The sequence below is a fragment of the Symsagittifera roscoffensis genome, chromosome 5, assembly GCF_963678635.1.
Source record: "Symsagittifera roscoffensis chromosome 5, txSymRosc1.1, whole genome shotgun sequence".
Lineage (NCBI taxonomy): Eukaryota > Metazoa > Xenacoelomorpha > Acoela > Convolutidae > Symsagittifera > Symsagittifera roscoffensis.
In genome coordinates, this window is record NC_087066.1 from 20878146 (window position 1) to 20897129 (window position 18984).

The following is an 18984-nucleotide window of genomic DNA, read 5'->3' on the forward strand; positions in this document are numbered from 1 at the left end:
CGGAAAAGTTGTCGGAAAATCAATCTGGAGTCAAATTGCTATTCGCAATTTGTCCATTAATAATCAATTTGAGTAGAGCTGTCTTGTTCACGATAGAGATCATCGAGAGTGATTCCGCGCTACTTCTGGAGCAAAGAAAACATTGATTGGGAAGGCCGCGCACTCAAGTGACAGGATGGTCCAAAACTTATAAAACTTCTCGAGTCAAAACTTATTGCTTTGTTAAAACTTCTAGAGTTATTATCCAAAATTGTTGTCTAGATGTGAGTACTGAAATTAATCACCAGAGTGCGTTTTATAGTTATGTTGAGATAAGGCGAGTTTTAGGCTGATCCATCTGAAATGGATCAAAGGTCCACTGTCCAATAAAAACGAATGATGTTTACTTGAGTTTCCAACCCTGTTTTCAACGACTTTCGCGTGTTTTAGGTATTTAGAGACCTAGCCATGGGGACGAACTTATTTCTAGAGTGGGGGGTATTTAAGAAGTAGCCTTTAAGCTGTACACGATCTCGATGTCCCATGTCTGAAGTGAACCGAATTGGATCCAATATCTTTAGGTACAAAAACACAAGAGGTAGTGTCCCTGACCCTTGAGCCAATGGTTATAGGGCGTATTTCTCTTAACCTCATATGTGACTTAAGTGGGCAACTGTTACACTCCTTCCAATAAAATTATGCCAAAAATAAAAACAAATAATGATACCCGGTTGCTGTGCAAGTAGCACAGAAAATTCCTACCACAGTCATTAAAAAAACTGCATTTGTTCACCAGATCGTGTCGCGTTTTTATTCGTGTTGAGATGAGAGGAACTGAACGAAAGCCTAGAACGTAGGCACATTCAAGCGTAATAGTATCTTAGGGATATCGATAACATTTTTCCCAAAACTAAAATTAAAAAATCAAGACAACTGATTTTTTTCTTAAATTTTCTTGATTTTTTATATTTTGAATCTAAGAGGGCACTATAAAATTTATTTTAACGAAGAAAAAAACTATTACGGCTTAACTTGCATTATAAGCTATGAAAATGCCCACTCGCTCGCTCGCTTTAGCCGCTCCAAATTTGACTAAAAATCGGTTTTTCTTGACAACCAATGGTCAAACAATATTCAAGGAGCAAACTATTTGTAAAGTGCCTATTGAATGAGCTCTTCCATTTTGCTGAGGTCAATGCTTGGGTATGAACGAACGGAACTCAGAAGTAAAAAATACTAAAATGTGAAATCGAACGTTTTCGGAACTATGTCCAGCGTCAGGTTAATAAAATTGATATAAAATTGAAGTTTTTTTTCCTTCATAAGTACCTCTTAAGCGCACATTCATGGGTGCCTCTCAAGGGCACATTCATGGGTGCCTCTCAAGCGCTTTGAGAGCACATTCATTGACAACTGCACTTTACTGCTCAAATCTTTTGGTTGTTTTCGAGATATGATGTTTTTTTTCTGGTTTTTTCAAAAAGTTTTTTTTGGAAAACTTAATTTTAAGTTTCTCAAAATTTGAAATTCCCATCTCTGTAATTGGGTACTGTAAGAGCTCTCTCAGGAGTTGCAATTCTTACTCTACAAAGCACTTTACTAATATTACAATTACAAATTATATTTTTCTAAATAATTATATTCTTTCGATCTACAGTGAAGATCTCTCTATGGCAACCTAAGAACGAAAATAGTGATAACAATTTAATTTTATTAAAATAAAGTTATTTTTGTCACATTAGCATTCTGTAAATAAAAATAATACTAGATAAAAATTGCATAAATTCTTCTTGCATCATGTTATTGCTTATCATTTTGCAATTAAAGTGTTCAATTTCTATTGTTTTTCAAATGAATTAGAGGTTAAAACATCATAAAAAACAATTAAATGCTTCTAAACAAAAAATAAAATCTATCCACTTATCAAATTTCAGCACTACTAGCGTGTAACGCACCTCCGGTGCTTCGAATATTTAACAACTCATAAAAAACCGTAAACATTGGACAAAAAATCAGCATCCTTTGAGAGTACTCTGAAAGCACCAAGTTACAGGGTTGGCAATTTCAAATTTTGAAAAAAAATCTATTCAAGTTTTTTCAATTCAAATTTTTAAAAACCCGTTAAGTTTTTTATATCTAAGTTCTTTGAAAAACTTTAAATCTTTGAAAAAATAAGAAACATCACTTCTCGGAATCTAAAACTAATTGGGCAGTCGCATTTGGACGCAAGAATTGCAACTCCTGAGAGAGCTCTTACAGTACCCAATTACAGAGATGGGAATATCAAATTTTGAGAAACTTAAAATTAAATTTTCTAAAAAAAACTTTTTTGAAAAAACCAGAAAAAAAACATCATATCTCGAAAACAACCAAAAGATTTGAGCAGCCACAATTGGAGGCAAGATTCGCAATCCCTGAGAGTACTCTGACAGCCCCCAATTACAGGTAGTTAGGAACTTCAAAATTTGAAGAAACAAATAAATTTAGGTTTTCTGAAATTTTTTTGAAAAAATAACAAAAAACGTCATATCTCAAAAACTACAAGGATTTGAGCAGTCATATTTGGAGACAAGATTCAAAACTCCTAGGAGTACCCTGACAGACTCACTATAGAGGTCAGAACTTCAAAATTGTGAAATTATTTATATCTAAGTTCTTTTAAAAATCTTGAAAAAAATCCTAAAAAACATCAAATCTCGAAAACTACAAGGATTTGAGCAGTCATATACAGAGGCAAGAATCGCAACTCCTGAGAGTGCGCTAGCAGTTTCCAACTACAGGATTGTGGATTTAAAAATTTCAGAAACTTTTAAAATTAAATTTTTCCAGAAAATTTTGAAAAATCTCGAAAAGTGCCGTATCTCGTGACCAAAAAGAATATGCTCATTGATATATGGAGGCCGAAATCGCAATATCCGGGTAAAACCTGACAGCATCTCACTATTGGGTTGCTATTTTCAAACTTGGTGAAATAAACACTGATTTCAAACAGGAAAATCGAAAAAAAATCTTAACCGTTGCAAAATACGATATAGCTTAAACGTGAAAAAATTCTTTTTTGAAACATGCAAAAATAATACATTGAAAAAGCTCAAACATGGCGAGATGGTGAAGCCCGCATTTAAATATATAATAGATTACGTAAGAATTTATTTTTATTCACTTTCCCTTAAATTTCTTTTTTAAATCTTGCTTAGCGTTTCTTCAAACTAACTTTTCGATTTTACTTAACTTCGATTTTCGAGGGGCGATCCTAGGGTAGTCCTCGAGACTGCGAACAAACTACATCCAAGTTTGCATTTTACTGTATCAAACTTAAATGTAAACTATTTTTTGTTCTTTCAGAGTTCAATTTAAAACTTTAACCCACCAGAACACGTCGCATGTGCGTGACACCAAAAGATACTGATAACGTGACTGATCTTAAATTGAGAAGCGAATGAAATTTTGCAGTACAAACAAAATGTCAGTTAATGAACGGTTTACTGCGTTTTTGAACTATTTCAACGTGGAAAAATTTTGATGTGAGACAAACCGGAAACATAGGCTTAAAAACAAATAACCGAAAAAATGGTTGGAAAGAATAGTATCCGAATCTCATAACAAGTTCCTTAAAGGCAAAAAAATTTCAGTGACTCTCTTATTAACAAAAGGAAATGAAAACTGGTCGATTAATGAGCCTTGTATTCTGACAATAAAGAAATCGAGGGATCTGACAAAAAAGAAATCTATGAAATTGCACCAAATTTACGGGGCGCAAATTGTTTTAACTGACAGAAAATTGAAACCATGCTTGCCGTCCCTCAAATTTCCTTTGCACATGAACTCAGATCCAAAAAGGCGTATAAACTTACATGCAGTGGATGCAAAAAGGACTCCTCAGCAGGACAGCAATTGTAAAAATGTGGTAAGGAGATTGGTAGAATTGCTGAAGAACTCTTAGCTACCAAACAGGTGGAGTTCTTAGACCAAACAGGTTACCCCCATAACTTACTCAGAGGCTTTGTTTAATTGGAGGAAATACCGAAACTCAAAACGCGCCAAAATTCAGGAGCCGAGAACTAGCATTAAAACAGTAGTCCAACAATTATCATGCGTGAAAAAATTTCAAATTATTGGCAATCCCGACATGAAAAATCCAGAAACGAAAATTTTTACGGACAAAAAAAACAAAAACGAAGACGCTCTGAAAATCGAAAGAAAAATTGTTTTAATTGATTAAATAATTTTGTATGTAGTTACAGTTGAATATTTTGATCGGTTAAAATTATATATTTGAACTGGTTCCCCCCTTTTTAACTCTTAACAACTTAACACCCTACAATTTCACTCCCTACTTTTTGTTGCCTTAGCAGTATAACATCGCTACATTTTAAAACAATTTCTATGACTTAACACCATTTTAATCCAAAATGAAAAGAAAACTTACTTCAAAGGGGATTTCGGAAACCATCGAAGAGTTAAACGAGAGAAATTTTTGCCATTTAAAGCCAGACAAATTTGCGCTACTTATAATTAGTAGCAAAAAGTTCGGACAGACAGAATTAATTAAAATGAGCAATCAGTGCTTTTCGATTCTTTTTTGCATGCAAAATCTGAAGCCGAACAACCTTGAATTTTTTGTCAAACCAAATTCAAAATGCATGATTGTCGATTATCCGATGATTATCCTAGCCTATTTTTTAAATACTGCGATGAACATCCAGATTTTACTATGAAACAGTTCGTAAAATTAGTTAAAAAATTGAAATCTAGAGTTATTTTTTAACTACAAAAAAAACAACAATTAAACACCACCCCCACCCCCCAAAAAAACGGAAGTAAAGATGATCAAATTATTCAAATTTTGGAAAATAATCGCAGAAAAACATCAGCCATCCTGAGCAATGTTTTTCCTGTTTCAAGGCCTGCTAATTGACGCTTCGGATGCAATTGCCCGCCGTGGTTATAAGTTTTGAGCGAAACTCTGCTTTATGATCTTTCGACGTTATGTTTATTTCAGTTTCAATTTCCGTTGATGTCTAGACAGTTGCTCTTTTCAATTAATTCTGTCTGTCCGAACTTTTTGCAACTCTCTATAATTCGCGTAAGTTTTGAATAGAAATGACCTTGCAAATGATTTCAATGAAACGTTTCAAACCAAAAAGAAATAGCCTTGCCAATATTTTCAATGAATCATTCCAAAATGAACCAAAAACAAGCAATAATTCAATGAACTTCAAAAACCCGCAAATAATTAGACGTCCTTTGACTAATATGGCCTAATTTTCTAGACATTTTCAGTCGGTATAGAAATTTAAAAAATTTTTAACCAATGCCAAAAAACTTAAAATCATTATTTTTAGAATCATTCTCGAACTTAAACTTATGACCTGATCGCTTTGTCAGCTTTTTTTGAACTAACTTGGACATCTTTGTTATGTTTTTTATATCTTGAATCATTTTGTATGAATTGGAAAAAAAATTCAATCCTGATGAAGCACAAATTGTGCAAAAACATTTGAATTAGTAAACTTAAGTTCTAATGAGAATCTTCTGAGCTTAGATCTGGAGAAAAAGAATGATTTACCAATTCTCGGTAGCATAGATTGACACGCAAATTAACCCAAAATATTTAAGTCAAAAACTTGAAAAAATTCTTTGTGGCCGGAAGTAAAATAAGCAAGGCAGAACTACGCACCACTTCCAATACATCAAAAAAATTAAAGCACTATTTGGCAAAACTATGTATTCAGACAAAAAGAATTTCCATCGAAGTATCCAAAACCAAGACGACGTTAAATACTTTGCCGTATTTTGTTAAATCATCAACTCTCATCATTAGAGTGAGACAATTAAAGAAAGGTAGAAAATTTGTTATGGATTCAGAATAAATGCGAAACCTAGTTGAAGCAAATACTTAGCTGATAGCAATCAGCAAAGTATCCACTTCCACTAGCGTGTCGCAAAAATTCTTTGCTCCTCTCCTGTTTATGGATGATTGTAGATGATTGTTCGTTTTGATGTTTTAGCAATTTGGGTAACCAGCCAACTCCTCGATTTGGTGTCAAAATAAATGATCAATCATAAGAAGGATATCGAGTTGTATATTAATTCATGGAAAGCGTTACCCTAGCTGTGCCTGATTTTTGGTCTGCTTGATTTTCGAAATTATATATCAGTCTGCTTTTGAAGCAGTTTGAAATGTGGTTTCGAAAATCAAGCAGACCAAAAATCAGGCACAGCTAGGAAAATATCTCTAACTTCATCAGGGCAGCCGATAAGAGTTGAAGCTTTCGTGGATCATTCTCTGAGAGAATCTTTGCTTTTATCAACGATAAAAGCAAAGGAAAACAGACCAACGCAGACAGTTACAAGGGCAGTGCAAACTGCAAATTGCGGAAAAAATGTTTTAAAAAAGAAAAAACGTCACAATCACAATTTATCAGGTTTCATGTACGAGAGACTGACTGTTTTTTTTTTTCGGCTCGATCACTGAACATTTTTTTTCAACTGAATCTACAGAGAAATCAGGTAAGCCCGGCAGAAACTGACAAAAGAGACCCCTGAGAACCGTAGAGACTCAAGAACAGGGCTGGGTAAAAATATATTGTACTGCATTAGTTTGCATTCCATTTGAATTCAAAATTAAGAAGTTCAAAAAAATTGCATTAGTTTGCAATATATTGCAATTTAATTATTGCATTACCATATTTTTAGTTAGTAAACTATTACAATACATATTTTTGACAGAAAAACTATTGCAATAACTAATGCTAGCGTTCAATGTATTGTCCAATAATTTCACAGACAGAAAAAACAAACGTCACTGGATTTCGGTTCAACCTCGCTTGTGAAAAGTATCTGTCTGGCACACATATGAAACGATTAGGTTGCAATATTGTGGAAAGTCAATGACTGCATTGCATCTAGAGGAGCTACTCTTCCCTTACGTTATTGCACCATTTTTGAACGTTGAAACAATTCAAAGTTTTCTCTGAACTTGTTTTTTTTAACAAGAAAAAAATTTGGAAGTATTGAGAAAATATTGCAATAATAGGGTAATCAGAAGGTCAAAACTATCATAGTAACCGAGGTTACAGTCAGGAGTCCCTTCATCGCGTATTCCAGTCAAAATCCTTGGAATTTTCTAGATATGGAAGTGATAATGATAAAAGAAGATGACAAGTGTTTAAGTCCTTTTCAATTAAAATCGATACGGGTTACGTTTCTTCAATAAGAACACGCAACTCGACACGAGAAACTATAATATACAAGTGTTACAAATAAAAAATTTCGTCGAAAGTTATTTTGTCATTTATTGTTCCGAGTACGCAAGCGGCGTTCGCAATCTGTATTGCCAGGGAGATTCTCTGTTTTAAAAAGCTGCCTGCTCTGGGTTCCTCAGTGCATATGCTTAGGTTCTTACAAAGCTTGCTCAAAAAAATTTCTGTGCTGGGGCCGGCCGCGCCCTGAATTTCAAAAAATAGCGGTTGAAAAAGATATCCATCATTTACAAGATCTTTATACTTGTCAATTTTTCGCTTTTCCGCTTCAGCGTCAGCCGTATCAGGGTTACAAACAGACCCGGCATTAATCCTACAAGGAGCTAAGGAGTCTACTACCGTTACATCCCACAAGAGTTGCTTACCAACAGCCCATGGAACGAGCGTCAAACCGTCTGTTCGCTTCTGATTGGTCCTGTAGAAGTGTCGTGGTTCTAAAACAGACGGAATGTGAGTAGATGATAAGCTCTGCTTAATAAGGGCATTCATGTGTGAATTCCTAGAGAATCTCCCTGCACTTTTGAGGCAAGAAAGACCATGCCAACCAACCTCGGTAACGTCTTTTCCGCACACGCATTTATGCCAGTCGCATATTTTTGAGTCTAATCAAAGTCCTATCGCAATTCTGAGTTGTTGGTTTGACAATTTTAACCTTAAATTTTTGCACGGGATGACGTTCAACTATTGGGAGCCAAATCTATCTTGGAACGCGTTTAATCTTTTTACGTTCATTGGTTCGAGTCGTAAAATCAAGTCTGCAATTTTGCTGTCAAAAATTGGCTCCGTTCAATTTTTTTGGATTTCATTTTCCGGAGCCATTTCAATTTTTCAAAGTTCAAACCACTGTTTAAGCGGATCATCATAGGTTCCATCCACATACTACAAACCAAAGATTTCGCTCAAGGCATCTTTCGCTCCTACTGCTGAGGCTAAGAAAGCGGGTAAAGCAAGTAGAAGAGCGTAAGAAACGCTCAAGCCACCTTTGGCTGCCGGGAGAACAGCTTGTAAAAAGTGGTTATCATCCATTTCCACGTTAGTGACCTTGCATAACGAATTTCTTAGTAATTTATCGTAGCGTTCCAAAAAATCATTTTGCAAAAAACAAGGGCTCGTACGCAAAAAATATAGGAGTTTTGGCATGCTGAAGCAATTTTTCAAAGTGAGTCAATTTTTCATAGTTAACCAAAAAATCTCAATACTTCCAAATTTTGGTTAACTAATTGAGATATTTATTTTGATTCAAAAAATACTGCAATAACTATTGCGAGTCCAAAAAGTATAGCAATACATATTGCACTGTGAAATAGTACTGCGATTGTATTCTACCTAGCCCTGCTCAAGAGACATGAGGAGGGGATTAGAAATAATGTGGCTCATTGTAGATGCTTATCTTTTATAGCAGTATAAAAACTTCTCCAGAGAAAACATGCGGCAGTTAAATTTAACAATAGTTAAATTTTTCGAGAGACAAAAATGACACCTTAGTAATAACGGTTGAGGTCAGTTCCATGTATGGACACGATGGTTCTATATAAGTGGGTGAAATTCATTTGATTGGTTCAAAGCGTCTTTTCCGTGATAGATATAGAGAAGTTCGAAATTTATCAAGAAAATAAAGCTAGGTTCTAAAACGACTGGCTAGCGTCTAAACACAGCTTTACATGTTTTTCACCGTCTCTGCCCAAGCCAGTTTTTTTTGATGGTCTTTCTAACATCGGGTCGGCAAACACGTTACTGTTTCCGGCTTCGATCAGAAGGCTCTAATTAACTTAATTATATATGCAAAATAGTGAGCTCATGGCTGGGTCTAAGTATCCCCATACCACGAGTTCACTCCTAAAAACAGGGCTACTGCTTATTTACTAAATTACTATTGTTTTTGTTCAGTAGATAAAAATCATCTTCTCCATCGAAGGTGGATCCACCCTTCCCCAAAGAGAGAAAGTCTGCGTGTCCATGCCCTCTCAACGATAAAAGCAAAGGAAAACAGGCCAACGCAGACAATTACAAGTGCAAGGCAAACTGCAAGTTGCGGAAAAAATGTTTTAAAAAAGAAAACCATCACAATTTGTCAGGTTTCATGTACGAGAGACTGACTGTTTATTTTTCGGATCGGCCACTGAACATTTTTTTCAAATGAATCTACAGAGAAATCAGGTAAACCCGGCTAAAACGGACAAAATAGACCCCTGAGAGCCATAGAGATTCAAGTGCAGGGCTGGGTAAAAATATATTGTATTGCAATAGTTTGCAATATATTGCAATTTAATTAGTCAAAATTCATTATAAATCCAAATCAAAATTCATTATAAAATAATACACACAACAAACACCGAATACAAAACAAACAACAAATGTGGGATGAACCATTGAGGATTGAAAAGAGAGGGGGAATGCACTAACAGCGAGGAACAAAGGAGCACCAGAATTGGGAAGGCAAAAACGTAATAAACTGCACGAGACTAGATGGCCCGGCTGACAATCATAGTGGCGTTTCCTCTCATGAGGCACACTGAGAGGCTCTTCTGGAGAAGGCGAACTGGGGCAACACGAGCGTCACGTGAACCAGAACGTCTGGCATCAGCGAGGATAGCAACTGACTTGAGGGTTTTGATAGCTAAAGCCGACCAACCCCCGAGCGTTTCGACTGCTAACGGGAAAAAACTGATTCCTTGTTCCTCACAGTTTTTCTCGTGTTTCGAACAGTTGCGGTCCTCAGCAACTTCCAGGGACGCCCCTGGGGTCTCCGCCGCACGAGAGAGAAGAGATAACTGCAGCGGGGATGTCACGGTGACGTCGAAAGCAGCTGGGCGACCAGCGCTCCAAGTAGGGATAAAAATATCGCCGGGTTTGGACCGTTCTCCAGGGATGAGGTTCCGTTGCTCCTTGATGGGGGCTAAAGAGGCAGCCGTGGTAGCATTGAAAATAATGTCCCGTAGTCTGTCGTGACGGAAGATCCGGCCACCACTCCCCCCACAAGCGACAGCGTGGTCCCCGAGGACGTCCAGAATACCAGACGGACACGCGGGGCACCTACGAGCAGACGCGAACACAGGAAGACCAAGACGGTATCTGACAGCAGCTTGGAACTCAGCAGGTAGCAGGTGCAGGCCAAGACCTTTAATGGGGACTGCGGTAAGCCAAGCGCCGGCGTAAGGCAGAGAGAGCGACTGAAGACGAGCTTGCTCGCGGGAATCGGGAAGAGACGAGAAGAAAGCGTTGTAGGTGGCCTTATCGAGTTTCTCTTGGAAAGCTTCTTGAGTAAAACCGGGAGTGTTAACGCTTCCAGACTGTTCACGGAAGTCGTTAGAGGCGCGCAGGAACTCCGGCGTATCAGTGATGTCGCATTCGGTAAGAAACGAGACCAAATGAGCTGACTGACACGAAGACCCTAGGAAGGCAGGGATGTGTTGGTCGCGAGCTTGCCGGACGCCAAGTCCGCCGTCTTTGATAGGCAGGGAAGACTGGGACCAGGCAAGATCAGGTACAGGTGTGCCAACTATGACAGAGAGAGCATCGCGGAGGAGTTAGTCAAAAACTTGCAGGGAAGCTGCGACAGGCTGAGAGGGCGGCGGAGTGCGAAGAGAGTACGTCAGCTTGGGAGCAGCAAGGCAAGTGCGAGTGATGCCAAGTGAGAGCTGGGGGTCATCAAGAAGAGGTAACTTTTCAAGACATTTGGTGGCTTTCGAGATGCGTTTGTCCAGGACTTTAACTGAGAACTCAGTATCACCAATGGGGGCGCCAAGAAGCTCGAAGCCATTAGACGCTGCTCTCGGGATAGAAACGGGGATGGACGAGAACTCCACAGGGGCCCACAACTCACACTTACTGTGCTTGACTTTGAGGCCGAGATGCAAGCCGTTGGAAGTGATGAATTCGAGAGCCTTGAGCAAGGAGTCTTCGTCGCCGGCACAAATACCATCATCAAGGTACCAGCAGTTGAGGGTGAGTCCGGGGACTTCCGACTTGAGAGATTCGACAAGAGAGTGAAGGGTGACCGCAAAAATGAGAGGCTCTAGCGGATCCCCCTGTTGAACTCCTTTCTCGCTGTTGAGAATGACATCCTCGAACAACAGATGACTGTGGTGACCGTAGGTAAACTCAACAAAGGCGGAGAGACCGGGAAGACGGTTGCGAACTTGAAGGAGGATCTCGGTGCGGTCTAGCGTGTTGAAAGCGTTCTCAAAATCCACTGTTAAGACGCCTTGGTGACCATGTTCCGAGCACTTTTTGACTGTCATTTTAGTAGCGTGGACGATGGCTTCCAAGCCACCGCTGGTTGCGACTCCAAGCTGGTGAGGACACAGGAAATCACGAGCTTCAGCGTTGGCGGCTTTAGCAAGGCATTTAGCAGTGAGCCTTCGGAGCACTTCGCCGACCGCAATAGGCCGAACACCACCCTTGGGTTTAGCGGTGGCAAAGAGATTCGCACTGCACAGCCACGGAGAGAGACTAGAAGGGGCTTGCCCGGCAGCGAGGATGTTAACAACCCTGTTGAGAGACTCTAACGTTCTGGCAGCAGTCTGAGGAGTGGGGCACTCAACGGCGTGAACAAAGTGCTCAGGAAACCAGCGCGAAGGACCGGCAGCAGTGCCGCTCGGGAAACTTTTGAGGGACTTATGAACGAACTCAGATTCGAATTGGTAGGCAAGAGGGGATTCATCCCGGCCAGAGAAGACAGGAGGGTCAGCGGAAGGATGAAGACTGCGAAGGTCCTTAAGCGACTCGTCACTTTTGGACATGAGGCCATCGGAACACAGGGCTTTAGCTGCTCTGCCGAACTGACCGAGGCCTCCTAGCTCTTTGGCTCTGCGGACATTAAAGTCAGGAGAAGGTTTGCTGTTTTTCTTCGTTCGCTCTTTAGGTCTTTTGGTAGCGTTAGACCAGAGGTCCGCAATATTGCCCTCCTTCCAGGACTTGATTCTTTGGCGAATGTCTCTGCATTTGTTAGTGCAGTACCATGTTTTTAGATAGTAAACTATTACAATACATATTTCTGACAGAAAAACTATTGCAATAACTATTGCTAGCGTTCAATATATTCTCCAATAATTTCACAGACAGAACAACCAAGCGTCACTGGATTTCGGTTCAACCTCGCTTGTGAAAAGTATCTGTCTTCATATGAAACGATTAGGTTTCAAAACTGTGGAACGGTCTTGTTAGTCGAGCAAATTTGACTATTACTGATTTGAGAAAGTCAATGACTGCATTGCATCTAGAGGAGCTACTCTTCCTTTATGTTATTGCACCATTTTTGAACGTTGAAACAATTCAAAGTTTTCTCTGAACTTGTTTTCTTAACGAGAAACAAATTTAGAAGTATTGAGAAAATATTGCAATAATTGAGATACTTATTTTTATTCAAAAAATATTGCAATAATTTTGCGAGTTCAAAAAGTATAGCCATACATACAGTGCTGATTTAAATTATCCGGACAAATCGAACAAAACTTGAATTTCCAAACGCGTTTTTCTCAAACTGGGTTAAGATTAGACAAAAAGCGAAGAGAACAAAAGTTGCTTAGAATTTCACCAGAATTAATATGGTGCCATTTTTTCTCCGAAATTCTCAACAAAAATTTTTCCCCAAAAATTGGGTCATTTTGGCTTTTTTCAATGAATCCAGAATTACGCGGAAACTACTTTGTTAATTGATAAGAAAATTATATCACAGGAAGCCTCTTACGCAGCTCAACAAAGTTTAAAAAGGGTTAAATCTCCAAAAACCAGTTTAAGAGAAAAAAGTTTCACTTGATACTCAATAAATGTGATTTTTACTATATAAAACCCAGAATCTCTGTTTAAAAATAAATTTTAAACAATTTGCGCACGTTTTTGGAGATTTAACCCTTCTTAAACTTTGTTGAACTGCGTAAGAGGCTTCCTGTGATATAATTTTCTTATCAAATAACAAAGTAGTTTCCGCGTAATTCTGGATTCATTGAAAAAAGCCAAAATGACCCATTTTTTGGCGTAAAATTTTTGTTGAGAACTTCGGAGAAAAAGTAGCACCATATTAATTCTGGTGAAATTCTAAGCAACTTTTGTTCTCTTCACTTTTTGTCTAATCTTAACCCAATTTGAGAAAAACGCGTTTGAAAAATCAAGTTTTGTTCGTTTTGTCCGGATAATTTAAATCAGCACTGTATTGCACTGTGAAATAGTAATGCGATTGTATTTTACCCAGCCCTGCTCAAGAGACATGAGGAGGGGATTAGAAATAATGTGGCTCATTGTAGATGCTTATCTTTTTTAGCAGTATAAAAACTTCTCCAGAGAAAACATGCGGCAGTTAAATTTAACAATAGTTAAATATTTCGAGAGACAAAAGTGACATCTAAGTAATAACGGTTGAGGCCAGTTCCATGTATAGACAAGATGGTTCTATAGAAGTGGGTGAAGTTCATTTGATTGGTTCAAAGCGTCTTTTCCGTGATAGATATAGAGAATGTCGAAATTTATCTGATGTTGTTATCTTTTTTTCCGAAAAAAAAAAACAAAAGTATCAGTGGACCAGCTAACTGAAATTGAACTGGCGCAAATTCATTGCCAACTTAAGTAAAACAAAAGCCATCCGAAGGGGCTAAGGAATAGAGGAGATTGTGTCAGTTGAAAAATGATTCATTTAGGGTCCTCGTTTCTCAAGAGATGGGTTTTTGTTGAAGGAGAAAGAAATCATTACGAGGCCAAAATCACCAAACTCAGCTTTGCCTAAGCTTGAGGAAAATATCATTAAAAAGTTTTTGTGACGTTAACAAAATTGTGACTTTAACAAAAGGCACGTGCTCTGCTTAGCTTTCATGATTATTACGGTTATAATTTGTTTATCGTATGTCAACTATCTTTGTATGGGTGTGCTGGAACACGGTCCACAACATTTCCAGTTTCGGTCTGTAGTTGAAATCGCAGTCCGGTGACGAAGAAAATTAGTGGACATGCACGTCGCCCGACACACTTTGTAATCACTGATGAAATAAATGGTACAGAAAAGCTCAGTGATGGTGACTCTCGACAAGAGCAGACTGGTTTCACACAATCAATATCAATCCACAGAGCTTCTTGATATCGAGCATCACATTATACACAGTGGTTTAACTCCAAGTATGGGAAATTTGTCTTTGTTAGATGCTCTAGATATGTCACCTTGTCGTAAGGTGACAAATTACACACACTTGACTTTACATGCTGATATAATGTGGCCTAGAATCAATTGTGTAGAAATGTGTGAAGTCATCAACGAAGTGTGTGAGAAAGTGGTGGATTGGAAACCAAAATTGTTTCAAGTTCTTTTGGGTGCTGAAGGAAAATAGTTAGTTAAAAATTTGACAGACTGATTTTTGCATTTGCTGGTAACTCTTTAAAAAAATTCATTGTTTTTAGGGCAGCAACGCTCAAGCCAGCACTTCTCCTTTGTAAGACTTCCGAAAAAATTTAAAAAATAAAGAGAATATGTAACATTCGCCCGGAAGTACAGATCGACGGAAAACAAAGCTAGGTTCTAAAACGACTGGCTAGCGTCTAAACACAGCTCTACATGCTTTTCACCGTCTCTGCCAAAGCCAGTTTTTTTTGGTGGTCTTTCTAACATCGGGTCGGCAAACACGTTACTGTTTCCAGCTTCGATCAGAACGCTCTAATTAACTTAATTATATGCAAAATAGTGAGCTCATAGCTGGGTCTCGGTATCCCCAGACCACGAACTCACTCCTAAAAACAGGGCTACTACTTATTTACTATATTTTTATTGTTTTTCATCAGTACATCATCATTAGATCATAAAAATCATCTTCTCCATCGAAAAAGGATCCACCGTTTCCCTCAACTCCCAGCTTCTCATAGTCTGAAAACGAATTTGGATGTTAATAATTCAATTCAGGACATCTCTAGGAAGCTAAAAGTTTGCTAAAATAATGTTTAAGTTATCTCCCGAGACCCTTCCGGATTCTGAAATCAGGACAAATAACGTCCTTGCTTTTTTCCGGAAGGCTGGACACATCGTCCCAACACCCTTCCTGGTTCTCGCAAATTGCTTTGAAACGATTGTAGCGGTACAATCGTTACAACTTGGAATGGTTTCTGACAATCCTACTCTTTTTTCAGTCTCAATCAGTTTCACACAACTTTCCTTGCTGTTGTTTTCACTGAGAATTCTCTCGTTCTGTTTTCGCAGTTTCAGTTGGTGCGAAATATAAAAATGTTACGTGTCGCTCACGTCCGAATTGAATTTTTAAAAAATGGCGTGTTAGTCAAAACTAATCCCTCCCGATTCGTCTAATCGTTCAATTAGCGTCACTAATCCATCAAAACCATCAAGTCTCTCGGTTGGATGTTCCGATAAAAATTCGAATACGAAATGGCGTTTTGGTCTGGTCGAAAGTCGCAATAAACGGCTCACAACGTTGCCGTTAGAAGAACATCGTTTTTGCTTGCTTAAAGCACCGTAGCGATATGCGTTGTGCTTGCGATATAATTGGCCGCTGAAGGATGTCGCTATTGGCTGTGTTTGTGGTAAACCTTTCTTGTTTGAGCATTGTTTGTCTTAACCTAGTGGAGGCTTCCCAGCTTATCGGCAGAATGAATTGTGAGACATAACAGCGGAATTTTGACTGAAGGTTGGTCGAATGTTGGATTCGAATTGCATTTAGAGCGTTTATCTGGCGAGTTTTGGCTTTGAGAACATCAATTAGTGGCGTTGAGGGGCAGCTTGTTGTTTCAGCCAATGGAGTCTGGGGAGACAGATTTGAGAAGGCATTCTTTGATGTAAGAGTAGTCATCATTTGCTCCAAATCAAATTCTGGTTTTCTGCCAAGTGTGTACATGAAGCATGAAGTGGAAACAAAGAGATGCTATGAGCAACGTATCAGAGAAGTTGAACAAGGTTCATTCACATATCTTCATTTTTCGTGCACGGGAGGCATTGGCAAAATTGCAACTACGTTTCACAAGAGAATTTCTCCGACGATCAGTGAGAAAAAAAAATAACTTCGTTTAGTCAAATGCATGGGTGAATTTGGTGAATTCTTGGATATGGACTTCTCAGATCTTCAATCATGTGTATCTGTGGATGCCGTTCATCATATCGGAGACCGATGAGGATTGTGTTGAGCGAAAAATTTTTGAAGCGTCCGATGGAAATCTGTTAACTTGCATAGATGTTTCTTTAATGATATCTGTTAGCTTTTGTTCTTTTTTTTGAATATGTTGTCAACACTACAGAATATGGATATGAATCTGACATCAATTGAAATGAAGTACCACCGACTTGGAAGTTAATATTTATGATATGAATGGAGCTGATGCTTATAAACCAGGTAGCGAATTTTATCAGTTCAATTCTATTGGTTCTCTAACTCATTTAATGAAACCATTGATTGAAAAGAAGTGTAATTAAAGTTTGAGTATTTAAAAAAATTTAAAATATTTTGAACAAAAAATTACGCTAAAATACTGCCACACTACAAAAATATTACTTACACTTAACCAATGAAAAGCCAGTCAATGTGCATTAATTCTAAGTTTAACCTTAATATTAAGATTCAACAAAAAAAATTTCTTTTGGATGAAATTCAGAACCCCTAAAAACAAACAGATGGTAAATTTTTAGGGTTGTTTTTACGATTGTTTTTAGGGTAATTCAGGCTGTGAAAATTTTTTATGAGCTTTTTGAAGTGATGAAGAAACAGGGGGTAAAAAAGCTGTACCTTGGTCGGCTGAACGTATTTTTTCTAGAACTTTAAGCAGGAACAATTGGCATTGGAAGAAAGGTTGTAGAGCAAGGAAAAAGGGCTTAAGAACCAACACACCATAGGTCATACCAACCACGCTATAAAATTCTAAAATGCATAAGCAAGAGAATAGGTATTAATACCAACGCTCAGATAGTGTTCAAAATTATGATCTGGTTTGCCGTCTCTGAATTTTCAAAAAGTCAAAAAAAAACTATTTTAACATTTTTTTCCGTATGTCTTGGCCAAAAAACTATGAGAACAGCTAAAGCGGAAAAAACCTACGTATCTTTTTTTTTACTGAAAACAGTGTGGTAGATGTTTCAAAAATAGTTTTAGAAAACGAAACATCAATAGATTTTTCCGAGGGCCATAACTTTTGACTAGAAAAAATTGATCCTAGTCAATCATGCAGTAGAGCTACCCACAATTGGTTATTTCGAATGAATCAAAATTCTCAAATTGAGAGGGTAGTTTTCCAGCAAAGTCAAAACGTTTGTTAACGAACAGTGAAAACTCAAGGTTTCGATATGCGAGGGTAATTTTTTGGCAAAAAAATTAGTTGCAGCTGCTCAGGCAACATTTTCATCCAATTAAACCCAAAATCTTAGATTTAGGAGGATTGTTTGTGCAAAAACCAAAAAAAAATGATAGAATAATTCCCTATAAAATTGGTCAAACTAATTCCCTACAAATTCCCTACAATTATTTCCCTACAAACGAACGGCGGTCGAAAGAATGAAAAATGTCGTGTTTCAATCGTTTGTCAATATCGATATTCAAGCACATTTGAGCTGGCTAACGAAAGAGGCGCATCATACTGGCTCACAACGTTGCCGTTAGAAGAACATTGTTTTTGCTTGAATAAAACACCGTATCGGGATGCATTGTGCTTGCGATATAATTGGTAACTGAAAGATGTCACTGTTGGTGGAAAAATTTTCTCGTTTCAGCCTTGCTTGTCTTAACTTACTGGAGGCTTTTCAGCTATTCGGTGAAATGAAGTAAGAGACATAACAGCCAAAATGTTGACTGAAATTGCTCAAATATTGAATTCGAATCGCGTTTAGAGCGTTTATCTGGTGAGTTTTGACCATAAGTGGTGATGAAGCGCGTGTTGATGTTTCAGCCAGTGGAGTTTGGAGGGCAGATTTGAGAAGGCATTCTTTGATGTAAGAGTATTCATTACTTGCTCCAAATCAAATTCTGCTACTTTGCCAAGTGTGTACATGAAGCACGAAGTTGAAAAAGAAAGAGATGCTATGAGCAACGTATCAGAGAAGTTGAACAAGGTTCATTCACAGATGTTGATTTTTTTTTTCGTGCGCTGGAGGCATTGGCTAATTTGCTACTACGTTTTACAAGAGAATTGCTCCCATGATCAGTGAGGAAAATGAAATAACTTCGTATATTCAAGCGCTTGGGTGGATTCAATGTATTCTTGGATTTGGGCTTCTCAGATCTTCGATCATTTGTATCCGTGGATCCCGTTTATCGAATCGGAGACCGACGCATGATTGTGTTGAGCAAAGAAATTTTGAAGCGCGCTCAATGGACAACTGTTAACTTGCATAGATGTTTCTTTTATGATATCTGTTAGCTGTTGTAGTTTTATCGATTCTGATGTTACCTCTACAGAATTTGGAATTGAAAATGACTTCAATGCAACTGTGAAGTACCACCGACTTGTAAGTTGACGTTTAAGATCCAAATGGAGCTCATGTTTATGAACCAGAAGAATTGTTTTTGAACCAGAAGAATTGTAATTAAAATTTGTGTGTTTAGAAAAAAAATTAAAAAGTTTTCCGACAAAAAGGGAGGCTGAGAGTATTGACACACTGCGAATATGTTAGACCCAAACACACTTTAAGCCAATGAAATGCCAGTCAATGTTTGTTTCTTAATTTAAACATAACATTAAGACACAACAAAAAATTTCTTGTGGATGAATTTAAAAACCCTTGAATGAGGTCAATTTATCTATTTTTTCAAAGTGTAACCCACCAAAAAAC

General features: G+C 37.9%; 3 protein-coding genes across 5 annotated transcripts in view; 1 reads left to right on the forward strand and 2 right to left on the reverse strand.

Moving 5' to 3' along the window:
- LOC134846899 (dynein axonemal heavy chain 1-like) overlaps window positions 1–18984 on the reverse strand; it is a 513436-nt gene that overhangs the window by 465301 nt on the left and 29151 nt on the right. The gene's annotated exons all lie outside the window — the stretch shown is intronic.
- Window positions 1–18984, reverse strand: part of LOC134846903 (importin subunit alpha-3-like) — a 408629-nt gene that overhangs the window by 130504 nt on the left and 259141 nt on the right. The gene's annotated exons all lie outside the window — the stretch shown is intronic.
- The window catches only part of LOC134846906 (protein arginine N-methyltransferase 1-like), a 443857-nt gene that overhangs the window by 109175 nt on the left and 315698 nt on the right, over window positions 1–18984 (forward strand). The window lies entirely within an intron of this gene.